Source organism: Pseudorasbora parva, chromosome 19, assembly GCF_024679245.1.
Source record: "Pseudorasbora parva isolate DD20220531a chromosome 19, ASM2467924v1, whole genome shotgun sequence".
NCBI classification, from domain to species: Eukaryota; Metazoa; Chordata; class Actinopteri; order Cypriniformes; family Gobionidae; genus Pseudorasbora; species Pseudorasbora parva.
In genome coordinates, this window is record NC_090190.1 from 15,043,523 (window position 1) to 15,065,949 (window position 22,427).

At 38.8% G+C, this 22,427-nt stretch overlaps 1 long non-coding RNA gene across 4 annotated transcripts in view; it reads left to right on the plus strand.

Annotated features, from left to right (window-relative positions):
* Positions 1 to 22,427, plus strand: part of LOC137047824 (uncharacterized) — a 201,311-nt gene that overhangs the window by 116,767 nt on the left and 62,117 nt on the right. The window contains exon 5 of one of the 4 annotated variants that reach the window (XR_010899257.1): positions 2,424 to 2,475. The exons of the other annotated variants lie outside the window; for them this stretch is intronic. This is a non-coding gene — a long non-coding RNA (uncharacterized lncRNA). The remainder of the gene's footprint in view (positions 1 to 2,423; positions 2,476 to 22,427) is intronic. 4 annotated transcript variants of the gene reach the window in all.

The following is a 22,427-nucleotide window of genomic DNA, read 5'->3' on the forward strand; positions in this document are numbered from 1 at the left end:
TAAACCCAGACTCATCTAACAGATTGCCAGAACTTGATTGGAACACCTGAACTCAATGAGTTAATATAGTTTATAGTTTACATTTTCTGAGGATATAAAAATCAAGCAGTTGTGATTTGTTATATTGTACATACCGCTTAACTTGTACTGTATGTATCCAGGTTTACTTATAGTGGTTGTTTAATTTGTTATTAATTATTAATTCCCTTTTTAATTTTATTTGTTAATTTGTTGTATTGATAATGTGAATTGTGAGACTTGTGAGGTTTTATTTAACTTATAAGGCCAAAGAACCAAACATATAGATATTATTACTGATCTAAACCTGGTATTATCATTAGGGGTGTGCAATATAAATCCTCTGCTATTTAATATCGAAATTGTTGTTTTAACGATGTGCGATCTGACATTATCAAGTATATCCCTCACACACACACACACACACACACACACACACACACACACACACACACACACACACACACACACACACACACACACACACACACACACACAGAGAGTGCACGCATACACTACGTGATGTAATCTTGTAGATTAGTCTAGTGCAGGTGCACACTTTCACTGCGTGATTTACTCAATAATTTAATTAAATATCACATAAAGACTAGATCAGGTATCAGCATGATAATGATATGCTTTTGCAATGTGATATTGATTTTATGCAAGTTTACTAAACAAAAGGTTAATATTAATTGACTTGCATTTAGCCATATAGTCAGTAATTGTGTCTCTGAGCAAAACACGGTGGTGTTTTCTTATTGAATGAATCAGTATTTTGAATAAATCAGTTGAATCAATGATTCAATGACTAAGATTGATTAAGACCTACTGGCCATTTAAAATTTCACAGCTAAAGTATCTTTTCACTTTTTTTATAATTTCAAAAATCAATATTCATCGTTTTATGTTTTGAACATTAAAACATTATTTATGCATAGTTGCAGCTTATTTATTTGTCACCTCTGAGCTACATTAAACAGTACATGTGTAAATGATCTAATGCCATTTCAGATGCAGCTTCTGTTTCTGGAAATGAATTTTGTTAATACTTTTTAAATTTGATTTGTAAGAGCCCTATTGTGTCTTATTATAATAATTATTTTGTATTACATTTATGATATTGACACAAAAGATGATCCATGCATTTAATTATGTTTAAAATAAATACATTTTTAAAGGTAAAAAAATATGATTTCTCTCACTGCTGTGAACTGACCACCATACAGAATATGAAGAAAATCATAAACTTTATGTCCTAAACCTGCCACGGTACCAGCACAATAACACACTCAGCAAAATATTGTCTAATTATTGTTATCGAGAAAATCCCAGAAAATATTGATATCCGCACCCTGCATCGCATACCCCTAATTATCCTACATTATCATACAATAATGTAATTTTTGTTTTTTGGGGATTTGTACAGTGTAAGTAAACTCCAGGTTCACAATGAAAATTCTTCCTGATCTCATTCTTTGCCTACCACATTAGTCTGAATTCAGAGCTGGATTATTGACCATACCAATGGGACTTGTGCCCGAGGGCTCAGACTACCAGGGACCTCCAAAGCCTCATGGCCAGAGACTTCCAAAAGAAAATGGGCCCTTGGAGCATACAGTGTTAGCTGACCACTAAAGCCCCCGGGCCCCTCAGCATGGAGCACAAGATAGGGCTCCCGGCTACTGTTTTTAGTCAAGCAATATTAGCCAATCGAAACATCCATTTCATAATGTTTTACCCTTGTCTCTTAAAGTATGATAATGTGTCTTCCACTGGGGGTGCTCCAAAGATGAGATGCCCAGGAGCTTCACAGGACCATGATCCAGCCCTGCATTTATTACTGCCGTTACTAAAATTGCCTGAGGAGATACATAGAGTACCTGTTCATTTTGTCAATTTTTCGATTTTTGATAGTATGAAATGATGTTTTAAGCAGTTGACTAAAATTTCAAACATTCATCAACATGCTACTGTAGTAGGATTTAACGTTAATCATTTCCGCACGAAAGGAAGCTGCCACATTCTACCGCTTTTGCCGTCTGACAGTTCATTTACATTTTGCGTGTGCTGTTAGGGTTAAGCATATAAGACGAAAGGAATTATTACCACGCATTTGAATAGCATGTTGTAGTCTTTCTAGCCACCCCCAGATTGATCGATTGCTTTGTTTATCGTTCATAAACCCATCTGTAATAAATCTATTTTCCCCCTCTCCTTCTCGTTCCATTTATTTAGGCATAATTATGCATTAATTGACGCATGGCTGGTTCTGATTGTGTCAAACGATCCATGCATTTAGTTGGAGATGTACAGCGCGCAGCCCAGATGCTCACAATGGGGAACGTGCTCATTAGCCGCCTGCTCCACAAAAGCCTCAATGACTTTCTTTTGTGTGTCTCTAGATGAGGGGAAAGGCTTACTCTACAGGGACTGAGTTATCCTGATGAAAAAAAGGTGAGCGGTGGTTATAATGTTCATCTAGACAAATGGTTGTGTGCCACCCTATTGTCTGCCCATATTGAGTTCTCCTGCCATGGCCCACTATTAATTTATAAGTGAGCATTACACAATGTATAGATAATGTTTAATGCTTTTTAACATGATGGGTTAAAAAAAGGACTACTTGTTTCAAGACATTTTACTATTTGATTTCAACATATCTATCTATCTATCTATCTATCTATCTATCTATCTATCTATCTATCTATCTATCTATCTATCTATCTATCTATCTATCTATCTATCTATCTATCTATCTATCTATCTATCTATCTATCTATCTATCTATCTATCTATCTATCTATCTATCTATCTATCTATCTATCTATCTATCAGTATGTATATATATTAACCTAATCATCTGAATCCACGAATTAACTCTAAACACCTGCGAAAGATTCCTGAGGCTTTTAAAAACTCCCAGCCTGGTTCATTATTCAAAACCGCAATCATGGGTAAGACTGCCGACCCGACCCTGTCCAGAAGGCCATCACTGACACCCTCAAGCGAGAGGGTAAGACACAGAAAGAAATTTCTGAACAAATAGGCTGTTCCCAGAGTGCTGTATCAAGGCACCTCTGTGGGAAGGAAAAAGTGTGGCAATAAACGCTGCACAACGAGAAGAGGTGACCGGACCCTAAGGAAGATTGTGGAGAAGGACCGATTCCAGACCTTGGGGGACCTGCGGAAGCAGTGGACTGAGTCTGGAGTAGAAACATCCAGAGCCACCGTGCACAGGTGTGTGCAGGAAATGGGCTACAGGTGCCGCATTCCCCAGGTCAAGCCACTTTTGGGCTACAGAGAAGCAGCACTGGACTGTTGCTCAGTCGTCCAAAGTACTTTTTTCGGATGAAAGCAAATTTTGCATGTCATTCGGAAAGCAAGGTGCCTGAGTCTGGAGGAAGACTGAGGAGAAGGAAATGCTAAAATACCAGAAGTCCAGTGTCAAGTACCCACAGTCAGTGATGGTGTGGGGTGCCATGTCAGCTGCAAGTGTTGGCCCACTGTGTTTTATCAAGGGCAGGGTCAATGCAGCTAGCTATCAGGAGATTTTGGAGCACTTCATGCTTCCATCTGCTGAAAAGCCGTATGGAGATGAAGATTTCGTTTTTCAGCACGACCTGGCACCTGCTCACAGTGCCAAAACCACTGGTAAATGGTTTACTGACCATGGTATTACTGTGCTCAATTGGCCTGCCAACTCTCCTGACCTGAACCCCATAGAGAATCTGTGGGATAGTGTGAAGAAAAGTTGAGAGACGCAAGACCCAACACTCTGGATGAGCGTAAGGCCGCTATCGAAGCATCCTGGGCCTCCATAACACCTCAGCAGTGCCACAGGCTGATTGCCTCCATGCCACGCCGCATTGAAGCAGTCATTTATGCAAAAAAGATTCCTGACCAAGTATTGAGTGCATAACTGAACATAATTATTTGAAGGTTGACTTGTTTTTTATTAAAAACACTTTTCTTTTATTGGTCAGATGAAATATGCTAATTTTTTGAGATAGGAAGTTTGGGTTTTCACAAGCTGTATGCCAAAATCATCAGTATTAAAACAATAAAAGACCTGAAATATTTCAGTTGGTGTGCAATGAATCTAAAATATATGAAAGTAAATGTTTTATCATTACATTATGGGAAATAATGAACTTTATCACATGTTTTTTTTTTTTTTTGAGAAGGACCTGTGTGTGTGTGTGTGTGTGTGTGTGTGTGTGTGTGTGTGTGTGTGTGTGTGTGTGTGTGTGCGTGTGCGTGCGCGTGCGCGTGCGTGTGCGTGCGTATATATATATATATATATATATATATATATATATATATATATACATACATACATACATACATACATACATACATACATACATACACAATACACAATATACACACACTGCCAAAAGTATTGGGACACCCCTCTAAATCATTGAATTCGGCGGAATTCCTCACGACTACATATTCAACAGTCAACTGTTAGTGTACTGTATTATAACAAAGTGGAAGCAATGGAGAACAACAGCAACTCGGTAGGCCACATAGAATCACAGAGCTGGGTTTCATTCATTTACAATTTTTAGATATTAAGTCGAGATTTAAAGTAGCAATTGTGAAATATAAAGTTACAATTAGGAGTAAAAAAAAAAATCACATTGTGAGACGTGACAACCAAATAGAGAAAAAAAGAAGCAATTGAGAAATATAAAGTAACATTTATGAGAAAACAAATCTCAGTTGTGAGATATAAAGTTTCAATTGTAAAACATACAATTACAATTTCGAGATATGAAGTCATTACATAACAGCAGCAAATTTGATAAATAACATGTTGAGAGAAAAAAAAAGTCACAATTTCTTGAAACAAAGTGTGAAATAAAGCATTGGAACTATAATAAATAGTCATATTACGAGATATGGTCAGAAGTACAATAAAAAAATCTGCAATTATGAGATATAATGTTACAATTGATAGAACCAAAGTAGCAATTGTGAGATGTAAAGTCACATTTTGATTTTTAAAGTTGCAATTATTGGAAACGAAGTTGTGAGATATAATACTGTCACGTTATGAGATCACAATTCCAAGAACTAACGCGCCAATTGAAAAAGTCGCAATTACTTTTTATTTTGAGAGGACTTTCAAATTAGACACTCTCCCATTTTGTTAACAAACTGTCTGTCACTTATTTCCAGCCTCTCATTGATTATGCCCTCTGGAATTGGTGCCCATGCGGCCTGTACAAGCTAATAAAGTGGAGCTACTCTCCATGAAGAAATGTCTTGACCCTGAGTAACTGAATGATTAATGAGAAGTTGAGTGTTGCTGTTTTGATGTGGAGATGTAATGAGAGGGGATGCGTTCACCTTGCCCTAGGCCTCGCTGGGAGGTAAATGGACCAGATGCACGTCCAATCCGATACCTCAGTCAATGTTTGGGTTTCTTTAAAGATGAATGCTCTACGAGACTGGATTCAAAATACATACCTCCTCTTCCCTCACAGGGAGTCAACATTTGATCATAGAGCTTGTGCAGATCTCATTTTAGAGCTGAATGCTAACAGACAGATTTGGAAATATAATAATAATAATAATAATAGCGTTTTGGAAAGATTGTGATCTGACAATCCCCGTTTAGTTTTGACCAGAGTGAAATGTGTTTGTGGTCATTGTTAAGTGTGGTTTTCTATCTGAGCACAAACTCAATCCCCGGATAGATGACCTCGCTTTACACACATGTCTATCAAATGAGCAGACACAACACAGACACAACAAGCTATGTTTGAGTGTGTGTGCGTGAGCTTGTGAGCGTGCATTAAGGGCTTTCATTCTGACCTAGTTTGACTTGCCACTTGTGTTAGCTTCAAACCTACTGACCCCCATCACCCAGAGTAAAGCCGCCACTGTCACTGTCTGCATCAGTCAAGGCTGTGTTTGTGCACAAAACTGCTCGCTGTCAGCCTTCAATCCCCTGATTCTCCCACGGATGGCAGACAAAACAGCAACGTTGTCCGCACCGTACTGCTGTTTTATCAAAGAAAGTGAATACTGATAACATTGCTTAACCTGAATAGTCATTTATTTATCTTTAACTTTCTGGCCATCTTCATCTTTCTGTTTTCATTTTTCAGTTGCTTGTTTCTTCACTGGCTTCACCTTTGCATCTTCCCATCTTCCATCTTAATTTTCCTACACACGCCTAATTAAATTATCACTTCTGTTTACATTAACAAGCACTTTGCTTCACTGACACCCGGCTAAAGGCATGCTTAATTAGATTTACCTAAGCAGAACATGTTGGTGGAACAACATCCAATCAACATCCAATCCAAACGTATCAGCCAATCAGATTGCAGGTTTGAGCTTTAGGCTGCATTTATGGGCATTCTTTTCAACCTTTTGTTGCCCTCTGATTTTGCGGTGCAAAGTACTTAACTGCATTTCAATACTATACCTAGTTTTTGTTATACTAATTTAAAACTTGTAAAATTGCATTTTAAGTGAATAATACAAACCCCATTCCAAAAAAGTTGGGACACTGTACAAATGTGAATAAAAAAGGAATGCAATCCTTTACAAATCTTATAAACGTTATTTTTTATAACGTTATTTATTTTTATTTTTTTCACAATAGAATATAGATAACATATTAAATGTTGAAAGTGAGACATTTTGAAATGTCATGGCAAATGTTTGCTAAAAAGTTGGACAGGTAGCAATAAGAGGCCGGAAAAGTTAAATGCACATATAAGGAACAGCTGGAGGACCAATTAGCAACTTATTAGGTCAATTGGCAACATGATTGGGTATAAAAAGAGCCTCTCAGAGTGGCAGTGTCTCTCAGAAGTCAAGATGGACAGAGGATCACCACTTCCCCCAATGCTGCGGCGAAAAATAGTGGCGCAATATCAGAGAGAATTTCTCAGAGAAAAATGGCAAAGAGTTTGGAGTTATCATCATCTGCAGTGCATAATATCATCCAAAGATTCAGAGAATCTGGACCAATCTCTGTGTGTAAGGGTCAAGGCCAGAAAAACATACTGGATATCCATGATCTTCTGGCCCTTAGACGGCACTGCATCACATACAGGAATGCTGCTGTAATGGAAATCACAACATGAACTCCATATACATGGAATATTTCCAGAAAACATTGTTGGTGAACACAATCCACAGTGCCATTCACTGTTGCCGCCTAAAACTCTATAGGTCAAAAAAGAAGCCATATCTAAACATGATAAAAGATTGATGAGCTGCTGGGTTCATGAATATTAATCACCTTTGTCACGTCTGCTCAAAGTGATTGAAATCAAAACGGGAAAGGGATGCTAATCGATGAGCGCCAGCCAATGAGATTGCATTTGCGCATTAGTTCCGCCCACTACCTGTGAAACTGACATATCTTTTGCTTGTTCATAAAAGCTGAATAATTCCAAAAGAACACCGTTATTTTGACAGGAAAATACAACACAGAATATAGTTTTTTATTTAGCGAATCGTGCGCTTTCACGCTAGAGTTTACAGCATGTCAAATACAGATAATCTGCGCATTCATTGTGTTGAATTGAAATAGTACAGATCTCAGATCTCAAGCTCTCAGTGTTCAGCGAAAGATAATTCATCTATGCCTATGCTACACTTATACTTAGCCTTTAACACACACACTCTAAGAATTTATTAGCCAATGGCTAATGATAGACATAATTTAGTCGCCCATAATGAAGATTTAGTCACATATGCGACTGATTTATTCGCATTGTATAACTTTAAACTATAAAATGCATATTTCACTAATCATCAAGACTTAAAGGGTTACTTCAGCGATTAGCATATGGCTTTGTATCAGTAGAAACCCTGGAGTATATTCAAATTATTGTGCTTTCCCCCCTCATATCTCCCCAAGACAAGAGATTTATGCATTTTATTTCTGGAAAAATTCCTCCTATGATGCAAATTGACGATTTTTGCATCATAGGAGGAATGTTTGCCCAAAGGCTAAAGACTACATCCAGCAGAGGGAGCCATTTCCGCATGTTTTGAATCCGCGCATGGGGGATGGGAGATTACACTCAGCTTGCAGGGAGAGCTCAGCTCAGCTACAGGCACTCATTTAAACGGAGCTATGGTGTGCAATGTAAGTCTTTTAACTTCTCAAATTAATTTCTATGAAAGTTAAGCTTGCAAAGGCATGAACTGAAATGCGCCAGACTGAACTCACGTTGTGAATGTATGCCGCGAGTGTAGTCGCGATTACCTCAGCTCTCATCACTCGTGCAGTCAGTGCTCAGTGCTGTGATACTCGCGTGGTGACTCACTCATTATATTGAACAGACACGTTCAGTTTTTAATTGTAGTGTCTTCTCTAACTGAGTCACTGTAATCAAGTTGGTGGCGTTGGGAATGGCACAGGGCAGCGAAGCATTCTGGGAATTGTAGTCTTTCATCCCCATGGGACAAAAATACATTTTCTGTCTTTTCTCAGTCTAGAAGAAACAGAATTCAAAAACAATTTCACATTTCTACTGCATTGATGACCCAGTTTAAATACAGATTCATCTTCCCTGCGCTGAAGTACCCCTTTAAATATTTCCTTTTACTAAAGACATAGTTCAGCAAAAAATGTAATTTGCTCTGGTGTTGTTCTAATGCCATATCACCTTTGTTTTTTCATATCACAAAAAGATACATTTAAAAAATGTGTTACTTGCGCTCGTCCACATATTGGTAGTGAATAGCGCCTAGTTTAAAGCTTTTAAAAAAATGCAAAATTATCACAGAATGATTTTTATAGAGTTCGTGGTGTATTTTGCTTTTCTAAAAAGCTTGAAGCTGGTTGCTATTCACAGGCTTTATATGGACAAGCATGAATAGGACAATTTCTCCTTTTATTGTCTGAAAAAGAAAATGCAAAAATGCACAAATATAATGTTCATTCGTCCTTGAGAAGAGGCATTCACCATAGATTATTTGACCTAAAGCAGTGTAAAAAAGTGTCTTTGAAGATGAACTTCGTTGCGTTGGTAGTGATGGTTCTAACTATGTCAAACAATTATATAAAAACACAGCTTCAGCTGAATTTATTGTTTAAAACCTTTGCATAACAGTTTTTAAGATTTAGCTTACAGTTTGACATGTGCATTATATCGAAAATTACAAATTTCACACCCATGGGTTTCGGGTTTTGAAAAAGGTTAGGTCATAATCCAATAATAATAATCCAAGATAATTTCCTACTTGGGTAAATCACGTTGTGCCCAGTGGGCATAGTGTCACTTTTATAGCTCACTCTAATACATAAAATTGTCACTGTGTTTTACACAGTTCTGTTATATATATATAAAGTATGACAGGAGATATTAACCCTTATTTCATTGCATGTTTCATTTGCATGACTCTTTGTATGTCTAGAGGCAAGACATGACATTTGCGTGTGGCGTCCTACATGTTTGCTGTGTGCACCGTATGTATTAGCGCACAGACACTTTTGTTTCTTACATGTGCACAGAAACTTTTCTACTAACTTCCTCATTCTCTAGTTTAGTTTTTTTCGTCTTGTGTTTTTCTGTCTGGATGGTTATGGTCATTAATCTTCCTCTAATTTTGTGAGAGTTTACTGTAGTCGTGGGAGCAACTCTGCTCCTGTTTTTCTTTTTTCTTTTTTTAAGAAACCATTTCACCCAATTGCATCATAACTTTAGATAAGGGTCATTTCTCTGGCTCCCGGTATTCCCCGTGTCGCTGATGACTTTAGCCATTCATTAAAATGACTTGACCTTCATCCATTAATAATCTGTGTGTCTCTTCGAAGCCCCAGCGTTGAACTCCTCTTGCTCTGGGTCAGTTTGGCGCAGACATTATGTGTACCAATATGTAAATTAGTCTACCTGGAAGGAGTTGTAAAATGAAAACACTTTCTTCTTGTTTACTGAAGGCTTCTAATGTTTAATACCTTTTCCCTTTTTGTGTTTGCTGCAAGTGGAAGAAGGGATATTACGTGTTTTAAAGGTCCAAAGTTTCTTGAGAATCGTTACCTATTATTGTTACCAAGAAGACTCCAGTGAGTTTTTTGACATGCTGTTAAAGCAAACCAGAGCAGATCTCCAGCGATCATTTGCTGGAGGCCAGAACATACCCTGAGAGCATGTTTAGTCAATAATTGTAGAACTGTTTAAGATCATCTTCACTGTAAAAATAAAATAAAAATATGTCTCCAATTGAACATATTCTAGTGACTGATCACATCTAAATTTTCCAATTGGCCGAATTGAAATTCTGTGAATTGATGCAATTTAATTCACAGTAATTATTTTAAATTCAATTGCAAATATAATAAATAATATAAATATTATTATTAGGGTTCATGGAGGCTTCAGTGCCATTGTACGCATTTTTTAATGTCCAGACTAAAGTTCAGAAAATCACGTCAGAAATTTTCACGTTAAAAAATAAATACAACCTCACATTGAGTCAATCACTTTTAAACACTGCCCCGTCATACTTTTTTGTTTTGTTTTTGGGATCGGGTTAAATTTTCTGCGTTTTTCACATCCGTAGCAAGCATTTTGGCTGCATTTACACTGCAGGTCATGATGAAAAATTACGATTTGATGACTATATCTGATTTTTTGGGCGACCCACTTACATCTCTTACACTTTTTTACTCTCTTACTCTTTTAAACGCGACCCATATCCGATATTTGCATTTACACTGTATACTGGCGAAACAGCCCTGGGCTGTGTTTCCCGATAAAGTTGTCTCTTAGTGTGCTACGAAGACTCTAAAGTTATAACTTAACCGAAGGTATACCATTTCTAGGTGTGTTCCGCGAACTATACCTTAGTAGGTTGCTTAAAGCCCATCTTTCAAGTTGAAGATCACTGTGAATGAACGTGTAGATAAATAGTATAGGAACTCGACTTGCGTGAAGAAATGAATCATAAATGTGCATTAAAACAGTTTTTTAAAAGAAATTGTGAGTAAAATTACTTCCGTTGTGAAAAACGCTCTGATCGGAAGTGACGCAACGGCCGGTAAACATCGTCTCTTTGTAATGGAGTCAGACAGCGAAGAGGTTGCAGTTGGGATAAATGTCAACTCTTATGATGGGCTATTGCTGTATAATTACGAGCCGCCTAGGCGAGAGGGGGGTCAGGGAGAGTTAAGGGGAAGGGTAAATGGACAGAGGAGAGAGATAGAGTTGTGGGATAACTACGTACACGTTGCGGCATTAGTTTTGGCTTTTGTTCACACAGAGCTCGTCCCGGGTCGAACTCCGCAATGTTAACCCAGACCCGGGTTCAATTCGGTAATTAATTCCGCGACGTGGTTGCTTTCACACAGAAGGCGATCCGGCAATGTTCCGGGAATATTGCGGGCCCGACGTGCAGTGTGAAAGGGGCTTTGGTGAGTGACCACAGGGTAACGTTATAGCTAATTGTGGCTAACGTTGTCTCCATGTTTATCACATTGCAGTATCTTTAATAAATCATATTTAGCAATATTATTGTCGACTTTGTTGTTTTTCAAGCATCCTGTCACCATCTATGCCAGCAATATGTGTCTTAAAATAATTTATTTAGATCCCAGATTTTAAATGAATGTTGTAGGATGTAGGCTATAGCTTACACATGTGACGGTCAGATAGGGATAGACATTCAGCGCATTTCTACACAACATAGTTTATCGTGAAATTTTGTAGGATTTGCTAGCTGATGTTTAATCATTAACTAAGTTACTTTTAGACCTATGTGCCCGCTCCGCATGTTCTGCTTCTGCAGATGTCAAGCGTTTAGGCCGTATATCTGAACAACATAACCGGACAGCTGGAATTCCGACCTTAGTCGGCTGTTATACTACTCACCTCTTAGCATTTCTGACGGACATAATGTAAATGAGCTCACATGTACTGTGGAGTACGTGTATGAAAGCAGTTAGTCTTCGGCTAGGACGGGAATGCTGTTCATGTAAATACAGTCATTGTAACAACGATCTTTTATTGATTCACCATTGTAACAACAGAATTCACCATTGTGACGACTCAAACCTACTATAACTATAATTACGATAACGAAAATCTCTATTTTTTGTTTCCACCTCTCAGACTACGTAAACCCACAATGAGAGCCAGGGCTGCAGCGCCTATGTTTGCCTGTCGTTGCGTCATATGACGCGTTCTCTGGGAAAAGGCGGGTTTTTGGAGCGTAGCTTAGAACAGGCACTTTTTTTCTTAATTTCTGCGCGTGGGTGTTGTAAAACATATGTATTCTTAAGTAAACCCACTACACTAACTGGCAGTTTGAAAGTCATTTATATTATTACAATGTATTTTCCATAGTGTCTTGATTTACTCCACAACCAGGGATGACTGTCCAGCAGCTGCATCACATTATTGTCTAAATAATTAATAACTAATAACTTATTTTATTGGATGGCCTACTCAATAAAAACGCAACACACAAAACATATAATCAGCTGCTACTATGGCAGAGAAAAAAAAGAAGAGGAGAGCCGCCAGCAGCTGGATTTCAGGGCTGAGGGGGTAGCTCCAGTTTGTCTCGACAAAGTTGATCCAACAAAGTTGGTCTAACATCTAAAAGCTGCTGAATTTGCTGTCGTGGCAGGCAAAATTTATTTTGAATAGCAACTCCTGACATGGTAGCTAGAGGACTAAAGTTTTCACATATGAAATAGTGCACATACTCTAAATGGCTGCACGGACTGCACCGTCTTTGATATCACAACTATACGCTGTCTCACTGCCATAGTTTGACCAAACTCCTCCACAATCATTCCCTGTAAAGGTGTCATGTGTAAAAATTGAGGTAAAAATATCCAAACAATGACCTACATGCATCAAAAGAATGAGAAGAAATAAAGGCGATGATGCCATAAAAAAAATGTCAAGTTATAGTGCTGCAGAGGTATCAACCTTAATTAGCAGTAGCATTACTAGCCCCGGCCCGACAGGTGTCGAAATACCAGTCTCGGCCATGGGAGGCGGTATGCGGGCAACATAACCACCAGCCAACCTTGCGTACTTGAACCTGATGTCAATCGTGTGGAAAGTACAGCCCACTACTTCATTTCAGTTCAGGGAAGAGAGTGGACAGATGGCCGAAGCCCTTGGCCCCTTAAATGTATCTGATATGATAAAAATAGCTGTTTTTACCTGACCGGAAAAAGCGGAAGTGCGTGCGCCCGGCGACTGTGTCCCGTCCCGTCATTATAAAAGTCCCGGTACTCGCGAGCTGTTTAGAATAGGCGCCCTCCAGCTTATTCTTAACTAAGATCGTTTCGGGAAACACATATTAACGTTAAGGGATACCTTAAGGTAACTTCAGAAGGAAGTAAAACGGCACAATATGCAATGGACACAGACAAAATGATTATACAGTGTTTTGCTGTCTGCACTTTTCCACACATCTTTAGAGGTCAGCAAAACATTTATCTCGTAAGACGAAGAAAAAGAGGAGAGCCCTTGAAAGGGTTGCCAGGTTTTTACAACAAAACCCGCCCAATTGCAACTGGAAACTGTGTAAAGTAGCCCAATTCCGCAGGAAAACTGCACACTTGGCAACAGTGATCGCAGTTCGTGTTCACCTGAGTTGACGTCATTTGTTTCCGTCCCTTTTTCAATGATGTACGACTTGCATTTACTAGGGAATATCCGATTTGAACGCTTACATGGCAGACGCAAATGCACGTATCCAATTAAAATCGGATTTATTACCACATGAGTGAGGCCTGAATCCGATCTGAGGATATTGGAATTCATGCGTTTTTATTCTTGCTTACACGTTCACATGTCATATCCTATCTGTGCCACATGAGAGGAAAAAAAAACGGAACTGGGTCACTTGAACTATGCAGTGTAAATGGGGTCTTTGAAATCTGTTTCAACAATTCAGATCCAGCGTACAAGCGAACGGCAAAATACTGGTGTCTGACAAGTTGATCCACTTTGTCTCGTACAAAAAACCGTATGACAAAAAAAGTGCGGAATACAAAGGCAAATTGAGCCACTGACATCCTGAAGTAAATGTTTGAATCGCTCGGGATAATCCCGCGGCTCCTTGATAAGGAGGTGGAACTCTCCTCCCTCTCCATGCAATCTCAGTTGAATTTAAGATTTAAGAATAGAGAGGGCAACAACATCCTTACTGCTTGAAAACTCCATTTTGTATGGCTTTGCCATTTTTTTCCCGCAACGGATTCATTAATACGCATCGGACTCTGTGTGCAAGGTTTCTGTGATTGACTAATTTTTAGGATAATGAATATGGAAAAAAAAAACATTTTCCAGACTTCATGTACAAGGACCGTGAAGGATTAAAGGACTTTAAAATGAAATGCTCACCATAGGTGTATATGACTTTCTACTGTCTGATGAACACAATCAGAGTTATATTAATAATATCCGGATGTTTCCAAGCTTTATAATGGCAGTGAATGGGACTCATGAGTTTAAAGCTCAAAAAAGTGTATCCATCCATTATAAAAGCAATCCACACGGCTCCGGGAGGTTAATAAAGTCCATCTGCAGCAAATGAATGGGTTTTTGTAAGAAAAATATCCATATTTAAAACTTTATAAAGTAAAATATCTAGCTTCAACTTATGAAAAAAGTGTAAAGGCGGGTGTACGTGGGTGTCATTTTTGCCGTCTTACGAAATCACAGACGATTTTTTTCTCTCGGGAGAAATGCGTAACGAGCCGAGTACGTTAGGAGCAGCTCCCGACCTCACATCATTTTTAAGCATGTTTAGAAAAAAAACTGGGGGAGTCGGCCTGATTTTCACCAGCTGTCCCCTATTGCCAAATCATGCACAACCACGTCATATAGGCTCGATCTATGAGTATTATTAGGCTCAGATGGCTGCAAACATACAGCGTACACACACAAACACACACACACACTCATTTGCACACAAATCATTTGCACACATATTTGTACTTTATTTTTTTTTTGTATCTGAAGCTTTAGCAGCAACATTGAAAGCTCCAGTCTCTGTGTTTAACCCGAAAGCTTGTGACTTGTGATCGCCGCCGGTTCGCCGTGCTGTGGTGTCGTGTACCAGCAGATTTGATGCGATTATACAATTAACTGACTCGTAGCGTCTGCAATATCTCACAACCTCCAGAGTGTCCGAATTCGCACAGTGTACGCCCGCCTTAACTTGCACAATGTTTAACGTTAGACGTAGCTTTGAAGGTGTTACACTTTAATCATAAGTTGAATACTTTAAGTTCACAAAAACTCCATAAAACTTTTTTTTTTTTTTTTTTTTTTTTTTTTTTAAGTGATTTATATATAGAAAAATTATGTGATGTACAGATCCGAGATACATTCAAAATGACGTCTAACCTGACTAAGTAAGGTCTGTGGAGCTAGCAACACTAAGGTCATGGGTTCGACTCTCAGGGAATGCATCAACTGCAAGGGAATACCTTTAATTCAATGTAAGGCACTTTGGATAATCGCCAAATGCATAAATGTAAATGACTATTTGCAAGAGCTGATCCTCAGTCGAGCGCATTCAGAGCGCTCAAAGCCGCCGTCTGGAAAATGTTCCATGAACCTTGAATTCCAACACCCTGTATACCCTGCAAAAACGCACTTGGCCCATGTATATGACCCAGTAAGGAGGATTTCTGAGCATGGCTAAAGAACTGCCTTTTGGAGAGGTGCATTTTGGCTGACATCTCTTGAAATTGCCTCCTCATGTCTTTCTTATCTAATTCAAAAGTCCTTTCCAAGAGATTTTCTTGCAAAAAGCAGCCAACCAGATTTCCTTGCCAAATTGCATGCTCTATGCTTTTTAAGTCAGGGCAAAATGTCATGCACTTATTTATTTATTTTGGATCCCTACTGTAGTTTTATTGACTGGCTTTTATGTTATCAGAGCCACACAGCCTGTCTGCTACCCTCTGGAGGCATCAGGCGTTTGGGCAGACACTCTCAGGTACAATGCGGGCTGGCCCAGACAGTTCAATCAAATAATTATGGAGCTTTGCCCACTCTTAGCATGTGCTAATGAATGGAAATGACTGATTTGTATGCAGTCTGTATGCATGGCTTAAGTAGTACTGACCTGATAAGTACTAAAGCTCTCGCCCCGCGGTGATGAACTTCTTTCACACTGGGTGAAGATGGAAGCATTGTTTGAATGAATGTGTTCCAAGGCCTGTCTGGTTTTACAGGAATTTTAAACAGTATACCGCTGAAAGGTGCACATCAGTAATAATACTTACTGCTGAAATAACGTCTGGAAACATGTCGAAGCTCTGCCGCTGGGATTTGAAGTGAACGCTGCGTCGCGTTTAACTTTTGAAGTATATGCATTGCCCTAAATTACATTCAAAGAGGTCACCGAGTTTTCTTGGAAGTGCTCCATAATCATTACCATAGTACACAGAGCTCAGATGACCTTTTAAAACCATGGATAGTTTGTCCTCGTTTGTCAGAAGGAAACCAAATAACGGCTCCCTCTTGAAGCCATCTCAAACCTAGTGCGCTATTGCGTGACCTCTGACCTTTTGAAATGTTATAATCACCCAGCAGACCAAATCAGAGACTAAAAAAGAAAAAAATGGTCTTCTGGGATTTGGATATCTGATGCGCCGCTGCAATCAGGGCTGGTTGCAGTCAAAGCCACAAGTGCTGCATTGACCCTACTCACAGAACTAATGCTGTGCAGACCAGGCCAACTATTTTTAGAAACAAGGACACATGGTAGTGAACGTATTACTGGCCCCTGCGCACATCTGCTGCGGAGAGCAGACTTAATCATGCAGCATCAAATGATGTTCTCTCAGAAATAAATCTTGGATTTTCATATTCATTCATAATTCAATTTCTATAGCACTTTAGGGGAGTTCATTCCAAAAGAATAAATTATTAAATAATTACATAATAATGAGTACTTTTGGAGGACAAAAATGTTGTTATAAATTGCTTACCTTTTATTATAAAATATTTTATTCACAAATGTAACATTTTGAACAGCATCTCTTTGTATTGCTTTATATAGGAGCTGAGACCTTAAGAAAAAATGAAATTGATAAAAAAAAAAAGAAATCATATGATCTGTTTTTTAACCCCCCGCCATAATAATAATATTTGTGTATCCTATAACATTTTTTTAATTGTTGTCTTTTAAAAAAGGCATATGAAATAATAAACAAAGTGCAGTGTAGTATTGTCAAAATATATAGATTTATAGATATAGATATATAGATATAGAAAATCTCTCTGAGAGCGGGTTGACACACAAACTCACTCACTCATTTCAGTTGATCTGGATGAATATTGTTGGTGTTACAGGACTTGAATCTGTGCATAATTTCACTCATTCGCGCAGATTTTGTGCTCACAATCAAAGTCTCTCAGAAATAAATCGAGTTCTTTGTCACTGCTTATTGCACTTAAACTGTCAAATGCACACAAAACAACGTCAAAATGCCGGTCTTGGCGAGAATTCACGTAAACAGTCATTTATGCCTTAAGTGAATGTAAAGTGAGAAAGAAAAGGCATGTGCAACTGTATGACGGATCCGTGCGTCAGGTCTTAAAGGGACAGCAGCCTAATATACCTGCTGCCAAATTATGAAATAATATAAATATATCTATATGGCTGTTTTTCCCCATGGTATCAATGTCAAAATTATGACCAGTGAAAAAGGCTAGTTGCTGTTTATAATATTATATATAACTAAATATTTCCATCAAATTAAAAAAGCTTTTCTCCATTATCTGATATTATTATTTTGGAGGCTCTCTAAAATATATTACAGTATTTTCTTCTGACTCTATGGCTCAATGTGGGTGATTGGCTCAAAAGCCTACTGTATGTTCCCAAATTTTAGCTGTACCAATGTATGCTATAAGGGAGTTGAGATGTGCTCTGAATTCAACTGTGCTTCACACCTTTCCTGTGGTTTTGCATGCACATACTGACTTTTTTAGGGAGGAAGTTTGTATTCCCTCGTTCTTTAAAGAGAGTGTGTATATTTGTGTGTGTTTACGTGTGTCTGAACGTGTCTGCGCATGTTTGTGGGTATTTATGCAAGTGCATGTGTGAGTGTGTGTTTGTGGTTTACTGGTTTGCACCATAGATGGACAGTTAGATAAGCCCCTCATGTTGACACAAGGGTGAGCATCTCAAACACACAGTTAGTCAGATAAGTCCCTCATGTCAGCAGGAAGCTAAAGAGAGAGCACACTGACATAATGGCAGTTGGGGGTGCACTGTCTCACTCCCAAACAGAGATAATCTAACTGAAAACAGACATGCATGGGTCAAGGCCAGGAATACTTACCATAATGAATAATAATCAGTCCTGAGCTGCGTGTTAAACAGCTGAAAAAAAGTTTTAAATCAGGTCTGATTCTTTCGTAATGTGTTTTTAAGTATTATGCAGTGCATATTGGGGTGTGTATGGCTCATGCAATGCGTGGTATAGTACACTGTGGACCAGATAGACTTTCCCAGCCAAGTTGTGGACGTCAAATCATGAGGAATCATTTTCCCTCAGTCTTTTTATGATAAGAGTTATGAGTTTTGAGACACTCCAAAATATTTTTTTATTATTGAAACTAAGCTGTAAAAGTGGATCATTTGATGCTTCTACAGTTTTCTGACACTGTGTGTAGTAGGGCTGTCACTTTTTATCCGATATTCGAATATGCATTCGAACAAGATTTGAAATATCCATAATCAAGCTATAAATAAACGATCCAGTTTTTAAAGTGCCATGTAGCACATTTTTTACAGTCTATGATTAGACCATTTTATTTAATTTTTTAATTGTTTGCCATCTCATCCTATAGAGGACGCTCTAAACATATTGAAGCGTAGGCCCATGAAAATGAAAGCCGAACCGAATGAAATTGTAATCGGTTTGAGAGGGGTGGGAAAAACTTTTTCATGAGCCGATCAAACGAAAAAATTCACCATGTAAACGACCTGACCCGATTACTTTTGAGTGTACATCCTTATGTGACGTGATATACAGTGCAGGCCTTCACTATAAAGTGCGCACCGCGCTCACACGCAGGCTATAATGTTGACGAGAGGAAAGTTATTTTAGTTATGAAGATCGTGTTAGAATATAGACACAGACATAGCCTGGCTACACCCTCTCATCTTGACAGCATTTGTCCCAGGAACTTTTTTGCTTTAACTGTGCCTGACAGAAGAATGTATTCTTACTGAGATTACATTTTACAACAAATAAAAAGCTTGTATAAATGAAAACCGTATAAGTCCTGAGAGTTGCTATGGCAACCGTGAACACATTCCAGCTGCTGGAGAGGACAGCGTTGACATTTCTGGTGTGGCACATGTAAAGCCCAGATTGGTTTAGATAACGTCTCATGTAAACAGTCCACTGAATCTTTCAATCAGAATGATTTTAATTGGAATAACAAAAAAAGTGTGTAAACGTGGCTATCGTCAATAAAAGAGCCACACTTGATTCCGATCAAGTCAATAGATTGATAGTGTTGCTTGTAGATATTCAAATATATTGATTGATATTTGATATCCGTTCGAATGAGATTTTTCTCAAAAATGACAGCCCTAGTGTGTAGCACCTACATCTCTGCATATGCTTCTAAACAATCCCAACACCAGGAAATAGCAGCTGAAGTGTACTTGTAACAACTAGACCCTTGATAATTTCAGTGTGATCTTTCAGCACATAATGTTGTCACAGTGTAATTCAGTCTTTGCAACAACAACAAAAAAAATAGAAACAAATAGATTAATCATTATTATTAATGTTACAAATGTTATTCAGTCAAGATTAGAGAATGACTTTCTTTTTCTTTTGTTCTTTGAATGACATTAATGACACCAGGTTTGTTAGGCTGCCAAACGCATGGTTCCAATATAGTGTCTTGTTACATGTGGTTTCTTTCTCAACTGTTGACTTAAGACAAGAACGACAAATTTGTCCACTCAAGTGCAAGAAGACACAATAGAGAACACACTTCAGTATTCGCACACTACACGAGAGGCAGCTTTCTGTGTGCGGCCTTTGCAGCAACGGTGGGCATGTTAGCATCAGAACTATACCCCAGAGCAATGGAAGAAGGTGGCCTGGTTTGATGAAACGCGTTTTCTTTTACATCACATGGATGGATGGGTGTGTGTGTGTGTGTGTCGCTTACCTGGTGAACTCATGGCACCAGGATTAACTATGGGAAGAAAGCAAGCCAGTGGAGGCAGTGTGATGCATTGAGCAATGTTCTGCTGGGAAACCTTGGGTCCTGCCATGTATGTGGATATTATTTGACACATACCACCTACCTAAGCATTGCTGAAGACCATGTACACACTTTCATGGAAACTATTAACTGGTGGCTGTGGCTTTCAGCAGGATAATGTGCCCTGCAACAAAGCAAAAATGGTTGAGGAATGATTTGAGGAACAAACAAGTCCAATCCATGGAGGCCCCACCTCGCAACTTACAGGACTTAAAGGATCTGATGGAAACATCTTGATACCACAGCACACATTCAAGTGTCTAGTGGAGTCCATGCCTTGTGTCAGGGCTGTTTGGGCAGCAAAAGCAGGACCAACACAATATTAGGTAGGTGGTTATAATGTTATGCTTAATCTGTGTATGTAGCTTTTTTTATTTGTAGTTAGTAGTGTATCTAAATACTTTTTTACAAAGTAGCTTGCCTGGTTGAACTTTTAATTATGAGTAGCTTGTAGTTTTGGGTATGTATGACCCCTTTAATCTACAAACAAGAAACCCGAAGAAAAAATCTGTGAGGAAATAGTAATAAGCTTCAGAGGTGACACGATTTCCACAACTTTTTTTGCAATGTTAAACTGCTGTTAGTGAACTGTACAGTTTTTTTATTTTATTTTTTATAGCCTTTCCTTTATTCTCAACAACCTCTGTTACCCATTCTGTCTCACATCTGGAGAACATTTCCCTGCCTCACCGTGGCCCTGTTAAACACGATCTGTAATCCGCTCTCTCTCTCTCTCTCTCTCTCTCTCTCTCTCTCTCTCTCTCTCTCTCTCTCTCTCTCTCTCTCTCTCTCTCTCTCTCTCTCTCTCTCTCTCTCTCTCTCTCTCTCTCTCTCTCTCTCTCTCTCTCTCTCTCTCTCCCCCCCCCCTCCTCGGTTTCTGTGACAGGCATATGTTAGTGCGGAGCGTCCGTGTGCTTCACAGACGTACTGGGCACTTTTTGAAGGCATGAAGTGGCACCTTCTCAAATGAGTCAGATAACTGTGCTTCATACTTCTCACAGGCCTTTGGTCTCTTTGTTAGTAAGGCTTTTCTCAAGCTTGCTGTAAGTCAGCTGTTGGTGTTTAGAATTAGTTTCTCCAAAACAAACTGCCCGTGCATCTGGAAATATTTTAATCAAGCTTGTGTGCACACTGAGCACTTCAGCCTGTCACAGCTAACCCTTAAAGGGACAGTTCACCCAAGAATATTTGCACTACTTATTTCAGTTGAAAGTGGATAGACCATATAGGTGCATGCTATTGTGATATGCACCATAGCACTGACTGAATAAGCAAACTGATTTTTTTGTGTGTGTGTTGTGTACATTTGCTTCTATTATATATTCATTTTTGGCTTGTCTTTGGCCTGGAAAAGTTTTGCCGTTTTCCTCTGGAACTGTTTTACATAACTGTTTTACATTAGGGTCTAAATGGTACAGCTGTTAGGACTATCATGGGTTTAATCAACACAAAAAAGGTTTTCTTAGGCTTTCAAACATGAAGCTTGCGTGACTCCACTTGTTATTTAACAGCATCAACCCTGACACACACGCAGAGTTTGTGTCAGTTAATAGCTTTCCAACACGTCACGATCTGAAGATTATGCTCACTAACAGAACATTTTGCAGCTGCATTTGCAGCGCTGCACATAAGCCACTGTATCACATGTACACACACACACTCTTCTCAGAGTAGCTGTTAATATACACACTGAAGGGTTTGAGTGAGACTTTGATTATATTAAAGAATAATGGTAATAAGGGTAACACAGGGTAAAGGGAAAGCTGCTGCTCATCCTGTACTGTAAACAGAGAATGAAAGTGTGTATGCATGCTTCTTTAAAGGTCCCATTTTTCGTGTGTTTTTGAAGCTTTGATTGTGTTTACAGTGTGCAATATAACATGAGTTCATTCACACAATTTACTTATCTGTACAACGCTGTTTTCTCTCTCCTAAAAACGGCCTGATGATTTCCTTGTTCTATTAAATCCCTCCTTCAGAAATACGTAACGAGTTCTGATTGGTCCAGCGGGTCCCGTGTTATGATTGGACAGCAGCTTAGCGCACTTCGCCCGGAAAGGTCCTGCCTCTTACCATAACGGGGAGATGCAAGCTAAATGCGCACTCTTCTCCACGTGGGAGAGCAACAAGACCACGGCCCCTATT